Source organism: Sciurus carolinensis, chromosome 1 (assembly GCF_902686445.1).
Source record: "Sciurus carolinensis chromosome 1, mSciCar1.2, whole genome shotgun sequence".
Lineage (NCBI taxonomy): Eukaryota > Metazoa > Chordata > Mammalia > Rodentia > Sciuridae > Sciurus > Sciurus carolinensis.
The window spans coordinates 120889535-120911200 of NC_062213.1; the positions used below are offsets into that span (position 1 = coordinate 120889535).

Here is a 21666-nt window from a genome sequence, read left to right on the forward strand (position 1 = left end):
CACATATTATGGTACAGAAATAAATGCTCTATATATTTAAAACTAATCCTTTAATTCTTAAAAAGTATTTTCCTCCAGAGTGAGTTCAACAAATAGTGGGAGAGTCACAAATACAGCATGTATGACATGACAATTGAATGCTGCATTGAAGGCTTGAGTAATTATACTTGGTCATGTTCAAAGGTCATTCATTTGATTCTTAGAGGGTGAGAGGAGAGGTAATGTGCCATGTGACAGTGCTGCAGGTGGGAGGAGGATTGTTTCTCCCAAATGACCCAGCTCTGTGATTTCTTGAAATTTAAGAGCAAACTCAAGAAAATTGATTCATTTGCATCATTGCACACTGTTTCAACAAGGCACAGCTTGTCCTGTTCACTTGCAGTCTCTTGAACTGGAGGTCACATGTTGTCCTTTCCTTTTGCATGCCATGCTCAAGTGAGGACAGGGAGCGGCAGGGCAAAGAGACGTCAGAGAACTTGGCAAGCCATGCCACACCTGTGTGCCTCTGGTGGCAGTTGGTGTTCATCTGAAGCATCTGAGCTGGAAGGGAATTAAAGCAGCAGCACTGCTGGGCCTGGGAAACTTGTAATACTTGCTGTGAGATAGCTCAAACTGTTGAACTCCACTGTTGGTGGCAAAGGCTGCACTTTGCCTGAGTTATAAAAAGAATTGTATTGAGCCTTTTCAAATGCCGGTTTTTATGTGGATTCCTAAGCATTAGGATTTTGTCAGTCTATCACAGAGTTCATCAAATGCTTCCTTTCTGGGACTTGCTTTGCCCAGTGCTGGATGGAAAGATGTGGAGGTTAATTTAATTTGAACTCTAATGAAAATTAGCTGTGCTGTTTTGTTTCCTGTTGTGATTGTCATCATGGAGGTCAGTGCTAATGATGTGTCAGGCTCTCTTTGACAGTGTGCATACAATCAGTTTACTCAGAGCTCAGGAATGCCATTCTCAGAAGATGAGGAGGTATTGAACTGTCACACTAGGACTGCACAGGTGACAGCTGATGCATTATAGATCACCTCCCTAGCAAAGTGAGCAGGATTTTCCTTCTCTCCTCTTCTAAGAGTAAAAGAATTTATTTCATCAAAGTCACTGTCTGTTTATGGTAAACATTGTCACACCAGATTTTTAAAAAATCTTTATGAAAAAAGAAAATATAATCATTGAAGAATCTTTTAGAAATTTTGTTTAATAAATGATGAAATGCATTACTACATTGCAGCTTAATTTTATTAATGCTGCTTGTGAATATAATTCATTTCTATGGACATAATCGCTTTAGTTAAAAAAAAATAGGTCCATACATATATTAGTAAGAGTGAATGTGTTTGTGAAATAATTCCATATTAATATATTTTATAATTTGATGTGATTTAAATAAACTTATTTTATAATCCTTTGAATATTTAATAATTTGAAAACAAATACTGCTTATGAAATAGAATTGGGTTTCAGGTCAATTCTTCATGTTACCAAGAAAAATGATATGAAACAACTGAGAAACAATCAGTCACAAACACTTAAGTTTTATGCAATAAACTATCCAGATGGCAACCATTCCTGTTTTATGTACCTTATTTTTTAACCTCTATGCATGACTCTCCAGCAGCTTTATTGAGTGATAATACCTTTTATGCACAGATTTCTAATTTATTGTGTCATCTGAAAAATACTCTTGTGTCATTAGAAAATGAAGGTTTGTTTCTGGACTTTAATAAATAGCATTCCATTAGAAGAAATATAGAAAGTCATATTCAGAATATAAACAGTTGTCTTCTATAATATTTTAATAAGTGTTCATGTGCATACATAAAACTATTTTATGAATTCTATGTGATTTAATTTCTAAAAGATTTCTTAATTTTCATACATAAATTTATTTTGTTAAAATCTACACATTTAATATATATTTGGAATTCTTGAACAGATCTGTGACTTCACAAATTTCATATTAACTAAATTATGTGAGACAATACACTTCCATTTGGACATAAATGAACATAACAGCATTTATGCTGAAGTCACTTCAATGGTGTTCTCTTTATCTGCAGGGCAGTAGGGAATGCAATACAACTAGAGATGATTGACGTTTTTCCTAACCTCTCTGTCCTTTCCTCATGAAAATGCTTAGCTACTTTTGGGAAGCACAGCTGTTGAACAAAGGACAGGGTCCAAGGCTGTGCCTTTGGGAGGGTTAACAGAGTAATTCAGCCAATTGAGAGGCAGGCTAAAAAATGTCAGATCAGATATGCCAATCGCCATGAAAAAGGTGATGACCTGAAGAGGTGATAGTGCTAACTTGATGCTGAACTTAATCCATAAAGCACAATCCTCCAGATACTGATTTCATTTATTTCCTTCTTTTTGGTATTAAAATGAATATTTGCAGAAAGTATAAGATGTTATATAGAATTCATGTCTCAAAATGTTGGAAAACTTTCTCTATGAAATAAAACTGAACTTTCTTTTATCATAAGAAACACCTGAGTGCACACATATAAGTGAAAAAGCTCAACCTTTTTTGTATAATTATTTCTGTGCAAGAAAATGTATGCATGTCATCTCCTGCCTTTAATGTAGCAGTTATATCACATTGTCAGGACATAAAAAGGTCTTTAACAAAGAGAGTACAGACTTTTAAAATAATCGAACATTGCCTTTTAGCCTAGAAGTAGTCACTAATTAATTCCAAATAAGCATTAGTGTGCAATAAGGATAAAAATTAAAACACACATAGACACATGACAATGATTATTGGATTAACTAATCAATGTCCAATGAGAAGGTAGATGGATTTACTGCATATTATTAACGGAATTGTTTTGAATTTGCTTTTTCACTCTGGTTTCCATTTTTTTATTTGATTAAAAATACTAGAACTCATTGCTACTTACATTTGCTACTGAATTTACATTTCAATTACATCTTAACATTAGCTGCAAAACATACTGATTTGTAGCGTTACCAACTACACACTTAGTAGGTTATATAATCTGCTGATTCAACCAGAAATAAATGCCATGTGTTTCGATCCCAAGTTGATAAAATTGCAGGATGGGGTGCTGTGGGGGGTCTCTCAACCACATCCCGCATGGATGAGAAAAGGGTTAACTGCCGGAGAATGGTGTTGGCTATCAATCAATCAATTACTGGTAAACTTATCCAACCAATAAACACACAACAGCCAATACTCTTTATCGCGTTCCCTCTGCCCGCAGAGAGAGACACGACAAACGTCTGAAGCTTTGGAAGTTTATTGTGCACAGTCTTCCTTTCTTTCCCTCTTTTCTATCCCCTTCTCTCTTTTCTTTCTCTCGCTCTCTTTCCCTCTGCTTAGCTCTCGCCTGCTCCAGTCGCTCCGCTTCTCCCACTCGGCTCTCGCCCTCGCTCGCACTCTTCTTCCTCGCTTCTACTACTCCTACTCTCAGCTTCTTCCTACTCTCAGCTTCTTCTTACTCTCAGCTTCTTCTTCCTCTCAACTTCCTTCTTACTCCCCCACCCACCAAGCTTATATACACTTCAACCAATCAGGGGAGAGCACACGAGGTAAACGCGCGGACAGCTGCAGGCATAGAATAGGTACACGAGGGGGGCATGCTCTAATCACATTGTTAACTAGCCAATCATTGGAATTCGCTGGTTGTTTACTGTATAGCTGGCCGCTTTTGGCTCAGCGCCAGGCGCCATCTTGACCGTGCCCAAGGCTGGGGGTCCTGGAAACCCCGACAACTCTTTTTAAATGTGTGGGGGCGTGAGGATCTGGCCATACCAGCTTTGGCCTCTAACAACAAGGACTAGCTCAACTCTCTTTTACTTATAGACACACAGGTAAAGGAGGCCAAGACTGGGAGAAGTTTCTTCTGTGAGTGATAGTGCAGGGTGGAGTTAGGGGAGCCATTCTTTTAGGGGGAATAAAGCAGAAGGAGACAGGGAACCACTCCCACACAGTACCGCATGCTTCCCTGCAGTTCCTAGGGACTAGACATCTGAGTTCCAAGGCTCAACCTAATCTGATTCTGCTAAATAAGGATGGTTTCCCACAGACTGGCACTGACCCTGGGGCTGTCTTACTGGTATATAACATAAAGTTCACAAAAGGAAGGAACCAAAAAATAAGCACATGGACTGAAAGACAGGGGTCATGGGGTGGGAGAGGTGGTAGGAAGGAGAAAAATGTCTTCAGTGTGTGACTGGCATTTTCCCTGCTTGTCTGTCTCTCCGTGAACTCTTCTTGACTTTTTTTTGTAGTTGCACTATGACCAATAGAAAAATTTTTCCAAACCTATATGGTGATACAAAGATCGGAATGTGTATCTTCTATCCAAAAAGGCAAAACTGAATTTCATAACATATTAGAATATTTGCTACCAAATATAAGAAGGAAAACTATGACTAGAAAATCCAGAATGCTTCTTAATGCATATATATCAATTAATAGTGTGAGAAACTAAATAATTCAAATTTGCAGATAAATCATAAGTGCATTTATACTAACCATAGATTTATTAGCTCTCAATTATCTTTCAGAAAATTTAGAATCAGCAATTTTTTAATATTAATTTTTAATATACTACAACTTTTGTGAAGTGCTGTTCTCTTTAGTGGTTTATAGGAAAATGCCAAATTTTAAAATGCTCAACATGTAGTTGCTAAATAGAATGGATAAATGTGTGAAAAAGTTCAGCCTTGCTGGATATGTGGTGTGTCGTTCAAAGCCATATCAAGTCTCGTATAATTCGCCTTGCAAGATTATACATGATCCTGGCTCAAGCTGTCATACCATTTTGCTCTCCCCACCTGTTCAAGGACAGCACTCCTGCAGCTGTAGTCCCACTGCATCATCAGTCATTCCATCTTTACTGTACGTTCCCAAGATCATACAAACGTACAATTTCACTTTAATTAAAAATGAACCTCATATTTCCTTAAAGCTACCATGCCGTTTCCCTGCTCTCATTTACTGTAAAAATCCTAAATGAATGTATTTGTTTCTACTCATTATCTCTTAAACTCACACCAGTAAAGCTTTTTGCCCATCAAACCAGTCATTGTGAAAGTCACAGATGACTCTCATGTGGTAAGTGCAATTTCATTCTCAGGTAGTATCCTACTCAAATAAGCAAAACAATTGGCACAGTTGATTTACCTTCCTCTTGAAATATTTTCCCACTTACTGATCTTTATTTGTTCTCTTTTCCACTGTTCAGATGCTTTATCTTATGACTCATTCTTGGTTCCTTCTTCTCCTGACTTCCCAGCTTTGGTCGGCCATGGTCCCAGTTCTCTGAACCATCTTTTACACATGTTCCCATCCTAGGTAACAGTGTGACCCCTCTTGATTAAGTAACATTTAGGTTTTTAATCTGATGACAACTAAATATAAATCTTCAACCCAGAGCTCTCTCCTGAATTCTCTCTCACCAAAGGGTGTTTACCATGTCAAAATTAAGACAGTTCCATTCTTCAGTTAATCAGGCTCCAAAACACCCAATCCTCCCTAACCTTCATCTTGCTCTCATGCTCCACTTTCTGTTCATCTTCCTCTCCTATCAATTGCCATTCATGAGATTTAAACTTTTCAAAGCTCTTAATTTGGGCTTTGCAATAGTCTCCATCTGCTTTCCCTATTTCTGCCTTGTCCCATCCTCTCCATTCTCCTCAAGGAAGCCAGAATGATTCTCTTTAAAGAATAAGTCAAATCATATAAGAAATGTACTCAGGCCTCTCCAATGTCTCCCATCCTAAATAATTTAGGAAACTTGCACATCCTACAAGATTGTTCAGATGTAATTCCCTGAGAACTCGCATGTACCATCTAATACTGATTCTTTATTCACTTTGCTCCAGCCATGAGGCCCAACTTTATATTCAGCAAACATGCTGAATCTAATTCTGACTCAGGGACATTGCACTTGCTGTGCCCTTTGAAATAACGATCTTTTGCTAAAGTGTTTGCTTTTTTCTGTCAGTTCTTCTTCTGAAAAAAGAACTTTTGGCACAGTGCAAGAGCTATCATTCAATATTTAAAAGTTCTATAATGAACTTTTTTGTGGTACAGATTTTCCACCAGCAATATAGCAACAGAATAACAAATCTATTAAAATTCTCACATCTCTCTACTATGTCTATGAGGACAGCAAAACTTGTTAGAATTTTGGTGTGTGTGTGTGTGTGTGTGTGTGTGTGTGTGTGTTTACTGTGGGACTTTCCATTTGGGGCTGGTATTAATGACATCTTTCCCTTCCAGCATTTCTAAACAATATGTTTAACAATTTAGGCTAGGTTTTATTAGTGTCTTTTTATTATCACTCTTGAATATGGAACACACATTAATCAGTGTCCTTTGAACAATGCTGCATTATCCACTACCTCACTCTACACAATTCTCTGATTCTAAACCAGTATTAATTACAGAAATATTGCCATGAAAATAAACATGGTTCTTCAGTATTTAAAATTTCTGAATATCATGAAAAAAGAATTAACTGAAAATTGCTAAGAATTTAGTTACTGTGTACACATTAGTTTTGAATTCCCTCCTGTTTTCTTGTGTTTGTGATTTTACTATTGTGCACTCATATTTGCTGGAACTTTCTCTACAGAGAGATCCAGTTTCCAAGATGATCTCCACCTTTCCACCTAGGTGATATCATTCACCTCCATGTCTATATTAGAAGACATGTGTCTCATTTTTTCCTAGAATGCATGGAAGTATCTCAAAAGGATAGTTTGGGGTGCAAACATTCAGGCCACAAGCACACATGGGGATGTAAATGCCTCTGAAATACTAGGCAGGAAGACCTTATCTGTTTATTAATCCCCTATCTGGTGTCCACGAGACCCTGTCTTTCCTGTCAGTTATTTTCCTCAAGATATTTCTGATTCCCAGATTATAGGGGAGCAGTTTCTTTTCTTGTTCAGCACATAGCCCAAGTAAGAGATTTAGCCCATAGCCCTTCTCTCTACCTCTTCTTGCATATTTTGTACACAGAAAAGCTAACTAAACCCTCAGACATACTTCCATCAGGGTGTTTGCAATCCCCCTACCCCCACTTTCCTGGGGGATTTTCCTGCTTTTTTTTGCAGTCTCCTTCACGCTTTAGAAAGGTATTTTAATATGTTTTTAGTTTTTATTTTTGAAATTTAAACTACATTTCTGTCTCCTTAAACATTTATCATCTTTATGGTGAAAATATTAGAAATTCTTCCTCCCAACACTTCTGGTGGCCACCATTCTACCCTTGACTTTTGTACAATCAACTTTTTAGATTTCATGTATGAGTGAAATCATTCAGTGTTTGTCTTTCTGTGCCCAGTTTATCTCACTTAACAGTAATCTCCAGTGTCATCTATGATGCAGAAGGCAAGATTTCATTTTTTTTGACCGAATAATATTCCATTATGTATATATGCCCCATTTTTTATCTTCTTAGAAGTTGATGGGCACTTTGGTTGTTTCCACTTTTTGGCTACTCTGAATACTGAATGCTGTGGTAGCATGGAACTGCAGATATTGCTTTGACATTTTGATTTCACTTCCTTTGGATATATACTGAGTAGTGTCATTGCTAGATCATATGGTGGTCCTATTTATAATTTTTCCATATTTTTATTGGTGTTATTATAATTATACATAATGGTGAATTTTTTATTATAAACGTGTACATGTACATGGTATTACATTATTTGGCCAATATCATATCCCAGTGTTTTCTGTTTTCCTCTCCTCTTCCCTTCCTCTGGTCCTTTTCCTCTACTCTACTGATATTCCTTTGATTTTCAGGATATATCCCCACCTTTCTTTTCCTTTTTCTTCTCTAGCTTCCACATATGATAGAAAGCATATGACCCTTGACTTTATGAATTGGGTTTATATTGCTTAAACATAATGTTCTCAAGCTCTGTCCATTTTTCTGCAAATGACATAATTTCATTCTTCTTTATAGATGAATAAAATTTTATTATGCATATATTTCCATATTCTTTAACAATTCATCCTTTGACAGACACCTATGCTGGTCCCATAGTTTGGTTATTTTAAATCATGTTGCTATAAACATAGGTGGTGTTCCTTTGATCTTAAGGATAAATACTGAAGAGTGGTACAGGTAGGAGTGTCTTATGGTGGTTCTATTCCTAGTGTTTTGGAGAACCTCCATACTGACAGCCAGAATGGTTGTACTAATAGTGTAAAAGTATTCCTTTATCTCCATGTCCTCTCCAGCATTTATTACTGTTTTTATGCTTGATGTTCGCCATTGTAACTGGTGTGAGATGAAATCTCAGTTTACTTTTGATTTACATTTCGCTAACCACTACAGTCGTTGAATATTTTAAAATACATTTTAATATATTGGTTATTCATTTGTATTTCTCCTTTTGAGGAATGTTCATTTGCCCACTTACTATTGAGTTATTTGTATTTTTTGGTGTTAAATTTTTGAATTCTTTATACGTTCTGGATATCTGTCAGAAGAGTAGCTGGCAAAGATTTTCTCCCATTCTGTAGTTTCTTTCTCCACATACTTAATTTGCTATGCAGAAGCTTTTGCATCCAATGCCATTCTATTTATTAATTCTTTGTATCATTTCTTGAGTTTTAGAAGTCCCATTGAAGAAATCATTGTCTGCACCTGTATACTGGAATGTTGACCCTATGTTTTCCTTATGGAGTTGCATAGTTTCTGGCCTAATTTCTAGGGCTTTGATTAATTTCAAGTTAACTTTTTTTTTTTTTTTTCTTACAGAGTGAGAGAGATAAGGCTCTAACCTCATTCTTCTAAAAACAGATTACCAGTTTTCCCAGCACCATTTGTTAAAGAGGCTGTCTTTCTCCAATATATGTTTTTGGCACCTTTGTCAGGCACCAGCTGACTAGATGTGTGGATTTGTCTCTTGTGTCTTTTCTTCTGTCCCATTGATTTAGGTATGTGTTTTTATGCCAGTACCATGCAGTTTTTGTTACCGTAACTGTGTAGTGTGATTTGAAGTGAGGTATTGTGATCCCTCCATTATTACTTTTTTGGCTTAGAATTACTTTGGCTTTTCTGGGTCTTTTGTTTTTCCAAATGAATTCAAGACTGCTTTTCTGCAGTTCTGTGAATATCATAATTGATGTTTTGATAGGAATTGCATTGAATTTGTATATTGCTCAAGGTGATATGGCCTTTTAACAACATTTCTAATTCTAGTTATTAAAGGAAACTGCAAACTGTTTTCCACAATGGGTGTATAAGTTTACATTTCCACCAACAGTGTGCAAGGACTCCTTTTTCTTCATGTCTTCACCAGCACTGTTACATTTGTCCTTTTGATAAGTCATTTTTATTGGATAATGTGGTTTTGATTTGTATTTCTCCTGTGTTTAATGATACTGAGTATTTTTTCACAGACCTGTTGATCACTTGTACATTTTCTTAGAGAAATATATATTTAGGTCTATTGCCCATTTTTAATCAGTTATTGTTGAGATTTTTAGGGCTTTACCTATTCTAGATATTAACCTCTTGCCATATGTATGTAATATAGTTTGCAAATATTTTCTCTCATTCATAGTTTGTCTCTTTAGAGTGTTGATTTGTTCCTTTTACCATGTAGAACATTTTAGTTTGATACAATTCCATTTTTTGTTGTTGTTGTTGTTTTGTTTTGTTTTGTTTTTTGTGGTCTGGGGATTGAACCCAGGGCCTTGTGCTTGCAAGGCAAGCACTCTACCAACTGAGCTATCTCCCCAACTCCAAGAGCTTTTCTTTTCCTCTGAGACGCCGGGGATTTGAACCTTGGCCCTTGTTCACCATTTGTCTATTTTTGCTTTTGTTTCCTGTGCGTTTGCTTTGGAGATTTTTTTCCCCAAAATTTCCTTGCTCATTTAATTGTCCTGAAACATTTCCCCACTTTTTTTTCTTTTGTAGTTTCAAGCATTGTGTTTTAGATTTTAATCCATTTTGTGGTGATGTTTTTAACCAGTGAGAGATAGGAATGGATTCATTCTTCTACACATGAATGTTCAATTATCCCAGCACATTTTATTAAAAAGACGAGTCTTTTTCCAATGCATCAACTTAGCACCTTTGTTGAAAATCAGTTGGTTGTAGGTAGTTGGATTTATTTTTGGAGTCTCTATTTTCTTATATTGTTCAATTTGTCTGTTTTCATGCCAAGACCATGTAGCTTTTTTTTTTTTTTTTTACTCCACCTTTGTAGAACATTTTGAAGTCAAGTAAAAACTCCCTGCTTTTTTCTTTCTTTGAAAGATAGCTTTGGCTAGTTTTTTCTGATTTCATACCGATTTTGTGATTTTTTAAAAATTCTTGAATGAATATAATTGGTTTTTTGTTAGGAATGACATTGAATTTGTAAATTAATTTGGGTAGAATGGACAATTTTAACAATATTGGTACTTCCAATCCATATAAATGAGATATTTATCCATATTTTCTTTCTTTTCAATTCCTTCTGTTAACAATTTATAGTTCTCATTGTGGGCATCTTTTAGATGTTTGGATAAATTTATTCCTATGCACTGTTTTACTTAATGTGTTGTAGCTATTTTAAATGAGGTTTTCTTGACATCTATTTCAGATAATTCACTATTGACATATTTCAGAGCTAATCATTCTTACATATTGATATTGTGTAGTGTTTTGGTGGAGTCTTTGGGGTATTCTAAATATAAAATCAAATTAAGTCATCTTCTAACAAGTACAATGTGATTGACTCTTCCAATTAGGATGCGCTTTATTTTTCTCTCTTTTGCCTACTTGCTTTTGTAGTACTTTCAGTAATATGTTGAATAAAAGTGTCAAAAGTGGGAATGTTTGTCTTCTTGCAGGTCTTAGAAAACTTTTAGGGTTATCTTATACACTTTGATGCTATATGTTGGTTTATTTTAGCCTTTATTATGTTGAGGTACATTACTAATACACCTAACTTGGTTAGTATTTTTATCAAGAAGGAATGTTGAATTTTATCAAATACCTTTCCTGAAACTATTAAGATAATCATATGATTTTTTTGTCCTTCATTCTGTTGACTTACTGTATGTCATTTATTGATTTGAATAAGTTTGTGTCATCAAATCTCTGCGATGAATTGAACTTGATCATGGTTAATAACCTTTGTAAATATGTTTTTGCATTTTGTCTGCCAGTATTTTATTTAGGATTTTTGCACTTATGTTCATCAAATTTATTGAACTGCAGTTTTTTTGCTGTTGTGTCCTTGTCTGGTTTTATTTATTTATTTTTAATGAGAATAATGATGACCTCATAGAATGAATTTGAAAGAATCCCCTCCTTTTACTTTCCTTTTTTTGAATATTTTAAAAATAACTGGTATTAGTTATTTTTAAGTGCCTGGCACATCTCAACAATAAAGACCTCTTATCCTCAGCGTTTCTTTGATGGACAACGTTTTAAATTACTGATTCAATCTTGTCCCTCATTATTTGTCTGTTTGTATTTTCTATTTTATCATGATTCAATCTTGATAAGATACATATGTCCAACAATCTGTGCTTTTCTTCTAGGTTGTCAAATTTGTTGCCATATAGTTGCTTATAATGATCTCTGATTTATTTTTATTTCTATTTCTGGGGTGTTAACATAATGTCCCTTTTCATCTCTGATTTTGTTTATTAGTTTTCTCTCTTTTTACTAGTCTATCTAAATGTTTGCCAATTTTATGTTTTCAAAGAATCATCTCTTTATTTTAAAATAATTTTTGTATTGTTTTTTTAGTTTCTATTTAATTGATTTCTGCTCTTGTCTTTATTATTTCCTGCATCCTATTATTTTTGGGCTGGGTTTACTCTAATTTTGTTCATTCTTTGAGATGCAGTAATAGGAGCTTCATCTGAGTTCTTTCTGCTTTTTTCAAAATAATTACTATAAACTTTCCTCTTAGTACTGTTTTGCCATATCCTGTAAGTTTTGGTATATTTTATTTCCATTGTCATTTGTTTTTAGAACTTTTATTTTAAATTCCCTTCTTAATTTCTTCCTTAACTCAATTGTTGTTTGAGAGTAAATGTTTAATTTCCATGTGTTTATATAATCCCATTTTTCTTATTTATTTTGAGTTGAACTGCATTGTTGCCAGAAAAGAAATTCAATATAATTTTGATTTTTAAAAATTTATTAAACCTTGATTTGTGATTTGTGGTCTATCAAATGATCTAGAGGATGTTCCATGTGATGATGAGAAGAATGCAGATTCTGCAGCTGTTGGATGGAATGCTTTGTAGATACTCATCAGGTCCATTTGGTCTAGGGTGCAATTGAACTTTGCCATTTCTGTGTTTATTCGTTTTGGATGCTGAAAATGTGGTACTAAAGTCCCCAGTTATTATTGTATTGAAATCTATCTTTCCATATAGGTCTACAGAGATTTGAGTGTTCCCTGTGGGTGTGTATGTGTACACTTTTATTTATTTATTTTTTACTCAACTGAACTCCTTATCATTATATAATAACTTGTCTCATCTAATTATACTGAATTTAAAGTCTATTTTATGTGAGATATGTATGACTACCCCCGCATTTTTCTATGCCATTGACATAGATGATCTTATTCTACCTCTTCATTTTCAATCTGTGCATATCATTCAAGGTGAAACAATATAGTTGAGACTGGAGAAATAAGTTCATTTATATTTAAGGTATTGGAGAAATATGTTCATTTACATTTAAGGTATTCATCAATAGGTAAAGTCTAGCTATAGCAATTTTGTAACTTTTTTTCTAGTTTATTATAGTCCTTGTTTCCCCCCTTTCTCACTATCTTATAGTCCTCCTTTTTTGGTAAGTGATTTACTGTGATCATGCCTTTTTATTCATCGAAAAAACATTTTTCAATTTTAACAAACTATTTTGAAGTAATAGCAATATAACAAGAAAAAAGGATAAGAAAAAAGGAAACACATTAATAAAAACTGCATAAGTTACATAGTTACTGCATTTCTCCCCACATTTTGATTTTTGATGTCACATTTTATTTAAATCTCTTTATATTTCTTATCTCCTATTACATAAACATAGATATTACTTTTAGGTTTTTGGTGTTTTTAGTCTTATTCCTAAATACATGAATGGTTTACATACTATATTAACATAGAAGAGCTTCTATTTTTAGTGAGTTGTATGCCATCCTATCATTTATTACTCAGTAAGGTCTCTCTCTCTCTCTTTTTTTTTTTTTTTTAGTTTGAAGAAATCCCTTTAATTTTTTTTTTTTTTTTTTTGTGTGTGTGTGTGTGTGTGTGTGTATGGACAGGCCTGGTGGAGATACATTCTGTCAGTTCTTGTTTGTCTGGGAACGTCCTTTTTCCTCCTTCTTTTCTAAAGGATGGCTTTTCTCAGTATAGTACTATTAGTTGGCCAGGTTTTGTCCCTTCCAATGTTTGAAAATCTGATACCACTCTCTTTTGGCTTATAAGCTTTTGCTGAGAAGTCTCCTGTCAGGAAAACTGGGAAACCCTTATGTTTATTTGTTCTTTTATCTTGTAGCCTTTTAACTAGTTAGTTTTTTATTGCTGTGACTACAATATCTGAGAAAAACAACTTAAAGGGGAAAAGATTTATTAGGATTCACCGTTTTAGAGGTCTCTGTCCATGTTCAGTTGGCTCAAATGCTTTGGGTCTGGAGCTTTGCCCAGCATCGTGGTGGAAGTATGTGGTAGAGAAAAGCTGCTCACCTCATGGCAGCTAGGAAGCAGAGAGAGGAAGGCCAGAAGAAAATACCTTTCCAGGGCATGCCCCCAAGGATCCACTTCCTTTAACTTGTTCCATCTTCTATAGTTTCCATGATCTCTCAGTAGTGTCATCAAATTATGAATCTACTAATGTATTAACCCACTAATGAGGTTAAAGTTCTCATGATCCAATCATTTCATAAAGACCTCACCTCTGAACACTTCCACACTGGGGTCCACACTGTCAACACACAGCACTTGGGATCACATTCCAGATCCAAATCATAACACCTCAAGAATCTTCTCTTCACATGTAAGATCTTGATTATAAGATGTCGTAGTTGTACACAGGGTTGAGGTAATTGAACTGGAAACTTTTTTTCTTCATATAACTGGATATTTGTATTTTCTTTAGGTTTAGGGAGTTTTCTGTTAATTACTTTGAAGAAACTGTGTATCCTTTGAGCATGCTCTAGTCTCTTGAACCCCAATAATCTGAATATTTGCTTTTAAAATGCGGCTCCAAAGTTCCCATAAACTTTCTTAATTCTTCTTCATTCCTCTTTCTATTTTTTTTCTTTTTTAACTTCATATTTTCACTAGCCTCTCTTCAAGCTTACTAGTTCTTTTTTCTGTTTAGTCTGTTCTGCTTTTTAAATTTTGGTGAGTGTATTTTTCACTTTCAGGATTTCTGTAGTTTAAGATTGCTTTAATCTTTTCATTAAGTTTCCCCATCAAAGTATGAAATCATTTCTCTGTGTTTTCTTTAAGCTCATTAAGTTTCCTGTAAAAAAAAAAGTTGTAAATTCTCCACCCAATTTCATGCATGTTGGTTACTATTATATAGCTGGTTTTGGTGGCTTATTTGACTGTTAGATGAAGTGATGTTTCACTGAATATTCTTGATACTTATTGGTGTTTTACTTTATCTCAACATTGAGGGATTAGGTAGTCTAGTCCTTGTAAACTTAGTGTTTGTACCTCTTTTCACAAATTCTAAGCAGGATGCCGATTTTCTCTGAACCTGTAGTCATTTCCACTATTTAAGCACTAGATTGTGGCCTATATCTGGGTTTTCCGAGTCTGCTGTTACTGTATTGTTGCTGTTTCAGCACAAGATGGCAATTCAAGCCCAGGTTCATCACAAATCTGCATTTGCTATTTTATTGAGCATGAACTAGGGAAGTATCTTAAAAGTGTAGTCTGTCCTTACAAGCCTCTCTCTGAAACTCAGTATGCCTCATGCAGTCACCAACCTGTGATGTGAAAAGAATTCTGTTCAATCATGGGCAAAATTAATTGGGAGTAATCAGTCCCAAGCTACTATGCCACACTTTTGATTCAAATTGCCATAATGTCAGGTCAAATCCTGAGTCCACTCTCCAAAGAAGCACTGACATAGCACTAAGGCCCACACTACTCTGAACTATCTACCTCTGAATTTAACTTGTTGCTCAAGACTGATATAACCAGCCACTCTCTGCCTGAGTCTCTGACTATTCCATAGGCTTCATTCATGGGAACTGACTGGGGAGAGGAAGCTATTAGACCTTTGTAGGTGTCATCAGTCTATCACAGAGTGACAAGGGCAAGTCATGTGCCTACTACTTTGTGTTACCCCCAGCAAAAGGTGTTTTGCTTTGCACTATGCTGCCAAATTTTAGGAACTATTGGTGAAGACAGTCCCTTGGCCACCAAGGCTGATGATAAAGTTGAATTACACCAATGTCATAGCCTCAAAGACCACACAGCCTACAAAGTGCAAGCAGAAAAACATTGTAGCTCTCTGTGTTGCAGGCTGAAATCCAAAACCACCTCATCAGCATGCAGATCTCAACCTGATGCCAGAGACAGTCTAGAGGTTCCATGTTCAAGCACTGTCCTGGGAATAGTAACCTTTGGTTTCTGAAAGATACTGGTCTCACTGCAGTTAATCTGACATTGAGTTCCTTTGTGGCAGTGTGTTAGCATCCCTGCCCTGGTCTCCAGTGGGTGGAGCATTGTTCCCTCCTCTGCTGCCCAAGATCGGAGGAGGAGTGGTAAAGGCAGCTCTTTCTATGCGAAGCTAAAGTAGTTCTAGCAGCTCTGTCTGTGAGTGGTGGCTTTGGGACAGGAGTTGTGGGGCCCTGCCCAGCTCTGGCTTTCACCTTGCAGGCCTAGTGTTGAATTTTAATTCTGAGGCCTGAACTTGCTCCCTTCTTCCTCCTTCAAGCAGGGAACATCTCTCCCCACAACTGCTGCACAACTCTTCCTAGCATTGACTTCTGGCCTGCTCAGAAAAATAAAGTACCCATTCTCCCCAAAATAACCTATGCGGTCTGTTAGAAACGGCACTGCGTCCAAGTCCGAATCTTAAATAAAGACCTAGAGATGTCGTTTTATGCATTTTTTAAACAGACCATTTCACTGCGATAGTGTGTGCGCCAAGGGCCCAGCTCTCTCCAGTTTTGTTCAGGACTTTGAAGACGCTGGATTTGAGCCAATAACCAAGTATCACCAGGGAAACACTGAACTTTAAGAAGGGAAAGTCACTCCTCTCCGAGTGGACTGGATTCTTAGAAGACTATATGTTAGGTGCCAGTAGCTGTTGCACAGGTAGTCTTAACTCCCTCCCATTTCCATCCTGGCACCTTTGTTAGCCCAACTCCGAATACCGTGATTCTTAAAAAAGAGCCCTTGAACGGAATTAAACCTGATGGAAAGTGAAGAACAAGGTCCAGAAACGTAAAGGTTTTAGGAAGAGCTCGGTGTCCGGAGACTTCCACGACCCCTTTGTGATCCGCGTGTAATCTCTACGTGCAGAGGAAAGGGGCGCTGGAGGTAGGCCACAGGCAGCTTCTCTCCGTCCTTTGGTGGAGAGTTCCACAGCTGGAAAGGAAGGGGTACACAGGCAAATGTGCACCAGGAGGGGGTGGTCCGTGCACGCCCGCGCCTCTCTGAAGGGGGGCCACACCACGATGCCAATCGCTCGTGAACCCCTGCTAAGCTGGGGGCCCTGGGGACTACAGGTTCGTAGATGCTGGGCGTAGGATGGAGTCAAGTGGGAGGGCCCAAGAAAGGTTGCAAAGGGGCTCCCCGCAGCGGCCCTAAGCTGGAAGCAGGCGGCATGGCAGTGGCCGGGGAAAGGACGTTGGCTGCGGAGTAGGATGCGAAAGTTTGGGAGGGCAGGGTGGCAGGGGCTCGTGGTCCGTGCCTCCCTCCTGCCTGCCGCTGTCGCCGCATGTCCCCGCCGCTGCACCGGGCGTCCCAGACTGCCGAGCACCGCCACCCGCTTGCGCCGCGCCCTCGGCGCCCAGGTTCTGTTTCTTCCACTTGGTCCTGCGGTTCTGGAACCAGATTTTGATCTGTCTCAGGGAGGCTGAGTGACAGCGCCAGGTTCAGACGCTCGCACACTAAGCGAGCTACGCTAGCGCATAGCCCAGAACTTGTTCTCCAAGGCTACCAGCGGCTCCGTGAAGGCGGTGCGCGCTCGCCGGGCTTGGTGCAGCTGGGCTCAGCGCGCCAGCGCAGGGACCTCGGGGAACCGCGCCAGCCGGGTCAGCCGGTGAGACCGCCTCCGCCGTCTGCTTTGCTCTCCGGCCGCCAACACCGCCGCCCCGACCTCGGCGGAGCGCGTGAGGTCCATCTGAGCGCGAGCCGGTCCCGAGTCCTCTGCGTCCTCCTCTTCCTCTTCGGCCTCTGAACCTTCCGGTGGGGACGCCGGACTGGCACCTTGGCCCGCAGTAGATTAAGACCTCGAGAGCGTTTAGTGGAGCGTCTCCCCGGTCCCTAGAAGCCTATTTTGATGGGGACTCCAAGGGTCTCCCGGTGTCTGACTAGGTTTCCAGGGCTCGCGTCTTCCCAGCCTCCCTTTTCTTGGCTTCCTGTGGAGTGAGGCGCTCGGCGGGGAGCGTAGTGTGGGTGAACTTCTGCGGATCCAGATGACCAGGACCAAGAAGATCTTGTGGTGGGAGGGAGCCGCCTTGACCCCGCGGTCCTGCCAAACCTGCACACTCGCCGCCCGCGGGCCTCCTGGCGGTGCCGGGTCCGGGGTGGTGGTGCTCCGGCTTGCCTTGGCTGTAGTTCAGTCGCAGCTCTCTCCCGAGATATTATTTTAAACGCAAATTCTTTTGTAATTTCTTCATTAAAATATTTTTTTACTTTTTCATTTGCATATTCTTATGATGGAATAAATTGAAGTAAAGAAAACTGGAATATTTTGTCTTCGGTTCATTTTCTAGTGGTTTTAATTATTTCATTATAGATATACATAATATTGGAATTCATTTAGACATAATTATACAAGCATGGAAATATGATTTGTTTCAATTCATTCCCTCTTACCTCCCCTCTCCTCTCTCCCTGTTCCCTTTCCTTACTCTACTGATGTTTCTTCTATTTATTTATGGTTTGTTTTAAATTAGCTTGGCTCATTTAAAAAAATATAACTTTTTTTAACGTAGGAAGAATGGTTTTGAACAGCATGTTATGTAACTAATATTGTAGAAAACATCAAGAAAAATTCAAAAATTTTCAATCACATTTTTGACCATCTTGAGAAAATTTATGTAACTGAGAAAAAATTAGAATTCCAGAATAAACTCGGAGAAATTTAAAGTGACTTTTGGGTCAATTACTCATTACACCTAGAGGCTGCTTGAAACCTCTGGATTACACCATAGAACATTCTTCCATACTAGACATAACAAGATAATGTGATCACTGAAGTTATATATTAATAAGAAAAATGAATGATCTCAATTACTATATATTCACCACAAACCAACAACATAGTTTACAAATGTTCTAGTTTCCACAGAAGTAACAATTGCATCTCCTTAATTCTGGAAATTGAGTAAAATTAGCTTTCCTTAGATCTTTTTATAACCTTTGAAATGTACTAATTTTTATTTTTTAGTGAACCAAAGATACTCTTCTAGTTCTCATTTAAAATTTTTACTCCACAAAAAGACATTAACTACAAGGAATAAGATACACCTTTAATTAAATTATGTTGCTAACCTAAACGCATGGTTGTTGCCAGCATGGTGTTAACCTATGAACTTTAAAAGAACTGACAAAACTATAAGTTCCTGAGAAAACCCCAAAGTATAGAGTGTAATTTCAGTATCTCCTAACTATCCTGTATTATACTTTATTAGTGTATCACTGGACCATACACATTATTTAAATTTTCTAAAATCAATGAATTTATTTTCTGAAAAGAAAATGCTTTGTTCTTTCATGAGATTATTTTTCCTCCAAATATGAGGCAGAATAATGCTTATAACTGTAAATCATGTGTCATTTGCATCTTGCTATCTATCTCCATAATAATAACTTTACATATATTTAGGAAATAAACAGATACTTCAGGGAGAAATTTAATTAGTCGAATATCTTTATTTCAATATTTGGATTTTAAAATGAATTGCAAAATCTTGCCCAAATACTTTAGGATTTAATTTTATGAGGTACTTAGATTTATGTTATTCATAGATTCCACATATAGTTTCCAAAATGCAGTGGGAGATAGGTTCTTTGATATGGTTCATTTTTTTCCCCAGGAAAGGAAAATTTAGCAATGTAATTATTTTATAGTTGATTTTAGCATCATGTTTAAAAAGTATTTGCCTGTCCCAAGGACATAAGAGTTTCTTCTATTCTGCATGTTGATTTGCATGTACTGGTTTTGAAACATTGAACTAACCTTGAATTCCTGAAAGAATCTCATTGCTCCACTCCACACTTTGCTGACACTTTGCTGAAGATTTTTGTACCTATGTTCATGTTTCTCTCTCTCTCTCTTTGTCTTTGGTAATGGTGAAGATTGGCCCCTAAAATGGTTTATGAAATATTTTCTTTTTTTCTGTTTGAAGAGAGTTGTGGTAGCACTCATGTTATTTCTTATTTAAATGGATAAATAACTTTCCACTGAAACCTGAGCAAAGAGTTGTTTTTCCAGGAAGTATTAAAATAGTAGTTTATTCTTTTAGATTTATAAATATTCTTCACTTTAACTATTCTAACTTGGGAGTTTGTGGTTTTTGATAAATTAGTTCATTTCATATAATCTGTCAAATTTATGTACATAGAGTTTTTATGATATTCATTTTTATAATTATTTTTTTGTACCAGGAATTGAAACCAGGGGTGTTTCTTAATCACTGAGCTATATTCCCAGCCCATTCTAGTTTTATTTTGAGAAAGTGTCTCACTAAGTTTCTTAGGGCTTACACTAAGTTGCTGAGGCTGGCCTTGAATTTTTGGTCCTCCTGCCTCAGCCTCCCAAGTCACTGGAATTACAGGTGTGCACCATCATACCCAGAACATTTTTATAATTTTAATGTCTCTTTTATCTGTAGTATTAGACCTCTTTCAATTCTGATGTTAGCAATTTGGGTCTTCACTTTTTTTGTTTGTTTGTTTATCTTTCTAGAGGTTTATTGTTTCTATCTTTTCACTCCTTTGTTTCCTCTTCCCTGATTATTTTTGGCCAATTATTTCAGTTGAATTTTCAGTTGTATTTTTTATTATATTTGTACAGTTATTTCTCCTTCTGGTTGCTCTAGGAATCGCACTATATATAATCAGCTTCCCACTGTCTACCTAAACAATAGTTCCTCAATAGAATGTAGGAAACTTATCACTACTTAGACTCCTTCATTTTCACTTATACTATAGTTTCTATGAATTACCTCTCTATATAATAAAAAAAGTAAAACAAAAATATACAATACATAAGTATTTGTAATTATAATATTTTTAAAAATATAAATTATAATAAAATTTATTTTCAATGAATTATAAAGAGAGCAAGCTATTAAATTTACCAAAAATTTACCATATGATTGCTTTTATTTATTTTCTGATGTTCCAAGTTCTCTTCTGTTCTCATTTTCCTTCTATCTGAAATACTTGTTTCAGAAAATATCTTAGAGGGCTGGGGAGATAGCTCAGCTGGTAGAGTGCTTGCCTCACAAGCACAAGACCCTGAGTTCGATCCCCAGTACTGCAAAAAACAAACAAACAAAAATATCTTAGAGCAAATCTACAGGTTATGAATCCTCTTAAATTTCTCTTATTTGAAAATGTCATTATTTCACCTTAATTCCAAAAGGATATTACTCCTTTTGTGAATATTGATTGTTCCCTAACAATCTTGTTTGAAAAACTTGGTTGCTGGAGTGTCCCCATGTGAAGTTGTACAGTCTTTGAGAAGTGGGGGTCTAGCGTTAGGGTTTGAATGTGAGGTGTTTCTAAAAGCTCATGATTGAGACAATACAAGAACATTCAGAGGTGAAATAACTGGGTTATGAAAGCCTTAACCCAATGGGGATTAATTGAGTTTTAACTGAAGGCAGGTGGGGTGGAATTGGGGGTGTGCGTTTGGGGTATGTATTTTGTATCTGGCGAGTGGAGTCTCTCTTTCTGTTTCCTGAGTATCATATGAGCTGCTTCCCTCTGCCACACTCTTCCATTATAATGTTATGCCTCACCTTGAGCCCTGAGGAATGGAGCCAGCTGTCTATGGACTGAGACCTCTGAAACTGTGAGCCTTCAAACTTTCCCTCCTTTAAAGTTGTTCTTGTCAAGTCTTTCAGTCACAGCAGCAGAAAAGCTAACTAACACAGAAAGTTCTGGTGTGCGCTGAAGGAGACTGGGAACTCTGGCCACTTCCTCTTGCTCTTGGCTCTTTGGCTCCAAATGTGAGTAGTTTTTCTTTGTCATGGACTCTTGCCATGATGTCCTAGTCCCACATTAGTCCAAAGCAAGTGATTGTGGACTGAAACTTTCAAACAATAGGTCAAAATGAATCTTTTCTCTTTATAAGGTAATTATCTCAGGTATTGTATTAAAAGGAAAGCTGATTGACACAGTTATTTTTAATTACTATAAGAATACTTGGACATTACATTTCTTTGAACACTAGAAAAATGTTATACAATTTTCTTTCCATTCCCATGATTTCTTTTGTCAAATACGTGGT

General features: G+C 37.0%; 1 pseudogene; it reads right to left on the bottom strand.

Moving 5' to 3' along the window:
- Positions 1–16383: 16383 nt before the first annotated feature.
- On the bottom strand, positions 16384–21420 carry LOC124993015 (NK1 transcription factor-related protein 2-like; annotated as a pseudogene).
- Positions 21421–21666: the final 246 nt, after the last annotated feature.